The sequence below is a fragment of the Giraffa tippelskirchi genome, chromosome 8 (assembly GCF_054371585.1).
Source record: "Giraffa tippelskirchi isolate mGirTip1 chromosome 8, T2T-mGirTip1v1.2.pri, whole genome shotgun sequence".
Classification (NCBI taxonomy): domain Eukaryota; kingdom Metazoa; phylum Chordata; class Mammalia; order Artiodactyla; family Giraffidae; genus Giraffa; species Giraffa tippelskirchi.
The window spans coordinates 52,556,563-52,558,858 of record NC_137282.1 but is presented as its reverse complement, the minus strand read 5'-3'; the positions used below and the strand labels follow the sequence as shown (position 1 = coordinate 52,558,858).

The 2,296-nt window shown below is 39.2% G+C and overlaps 1 pseudogene; it reads left to right on the top strand.

The window, feature by feature from the left end:
• Positions 1-1,038: 1,038 nt before the first annotated feature.
• Positions 1,039-1,774, top strand: LOC145518959 (heterogeneous nuclear ribonucleoproteins A2/B1 pseudogene; annotated as a pseudogene).
• Positions 1,775-2,296: the final 522 nt, after the last annotated feature.

Sequence of the window (2,296 nt, the reverse complement as noted above, 5' to 3'; positions counted from 1 at the left end):
ACAAAAGAATTGCAAATATAATGCCAAATGAAATGAAGTGAAGTCGCTCAGTCGCGTCTGACTCTTTGCAACCCCATGGACTGTAGCCTACCGGGCTCCTCCCATGGGATTTTCCAGGCCAGTGTACTGGAGTGAGTTGCCATTTCCTTCTCCAGAGGATCTTCCCCATCCAGGGTTCAAACCCGGGTCTCCCGCATTGTAGGCAGACGCTTTACCATCTGAGCCACCAGCCAAGAGTTGTCAAATATTCAGATCAAATAACACAGTCTTCTTTGTGTATAGTACATTTATTACAATTAATATGTCATTACTGGTACATTATTATTAATTAAACTTCTTATTTTATTCAGATTTCCTCAGTTGTTCCTTAATGCCTATTTTCTGTTTCCAGGCACCCATCAGAATACCTCATCACAATTAAGTCATCACATTTCTTTAGTCTCCTCTTGGTTTTGACAATTCCTTAAGAATTTCCTGTTTTGATTGGTGTGGGTTAGACATTTTATAGAATGCCTTTCAACTGGGTTATGTCTGATAACTTTTTATCATAATTAAATCATGTTTATGTGTTTTGGGAGAGGGATAGCAAGGAGATAAAGGGCAATTGTCATTAAACCATATCAAGGGTACATATTATCAACATCGTTTATGACTGCTGATGCTGACCATAACCATCTGGCTGAGAAAGTGTTTGCCAATATTCTCCACTATAAACTTATCGTTGGCAATTTCCAGTAAGTCACAGACTGTCTGCATCTCAGGAGTGGTCGAGGACAGCTCTTGGAAGATAGAGGATCCGGTATTGACCAGTCTTGAAAGCTGGCCCCTTCTGGAAAATTGGAAGGTGCTCAAGCCTGATTCAAGGCCTGCAGAGGCAGAAGTGGCATCATTGGGCCCATGGGGAGGTGCCCACAAGTGCTATTCCTGGAAAAGCAGAGGTTCTCACTGCAGGACCGGACCTGGCGAGTCTCTGTTCATTTCCTGAGGTCTCTCTTAACTTCAGCTGCAAGAATTTTGGCTGAAGCAAGTTAATCTGCAATGGAGAAAACTGAAATCTGTTCCACTGAAGAGAGAAAAGAGGAAATGGGCAAATTCATAAACTTTATTGATGGCTTGAGCTATGAAACCACAGAAGAAAGTCTGAGGAACTGCTACCAGCAATGGGGAGAAATTACAGACTGTGTGGTCATAAACGATCTTGCAAGTCAAAATTCAAGAGGGTTTGGTTTTGTAACTTTCTCCTCCATGGTTAAGGTGGCTGCTGCCATGGCTGCCAGACCTCATTCCATTGACTGGAGAGTGGTTGACCCCAGACGTGCTGTTGCAAGAGAGGACTCTAAAAAGCAGGGGTCTCTTGTCACTGTGAAGAAGCTCTTCACTGGTGGGAATTACAGAAGACATCTTGGAGCATAATCTTAAAGATTATTACTTTGAGAAATATGGAAAATATAGAAAAATTGATGCCATTGAGAAAATTACTGACAGGGAGTCTGGGAAAGAAAAAAAAGAGGCTTTGGATTTGTTAGTCTTGATGACCATGATCCTGTGGATAAGGTTGTGTTGCAGAAACACCATAACATCAATGGTCAATATGTAGAAGTCAAAGGCTTTGTTGAGACAGGAAATGCAGGAAGTCCAACATTCTTAAAGAGGAAGAAGAGACCACTTTGGTTTTGGAGATTATTTTGGTGGTGTTAGAAATTTTGGACCAGGACCAGAAAGAAAATGTAGAGGACGAGCTGATGGATATGGAAGTGGTCTTGGAGAAAAATAAATAAATAATAAAGTTATTATCTTTTCCTCTTCTCTTGCTGGACTCTTTAGAAGAAAGTCATTATGTGCAGCCCCCATTAAGAAATAGGGTGTTATGCTTTACAATTTTGAAAGGGGAGTATTTACATAAATTATCTGGATCTTCTTCAGTTTTATTGACGTATAACTGACAAAATTGTAAGATAGTTGAAGTGTGTGATGTGGATTTTTCCCACTAAGTAATTTAAATATCTATCATCGCACATATTTACATTTTTGAGGGGAATGAGAATATTTCAATTCTACTTTCCAGCACATTTAACTATATAATGCATTATTTTCAACTATAGTCACTATGATCTATTAATATATTAGACAACAGACTTTATTATTACTGAAATTTTGTACTTTGTTACCAATCTCTCTCACTTCCCCCACCTCACTCCCCAGCCCATGACAATCACCATTCCACTCTTTGTTTTTATGAGTTAAATATTTTTTTTCAAGTTTCACATATAAGTGATAGCACGCAGTATTGTTTTTC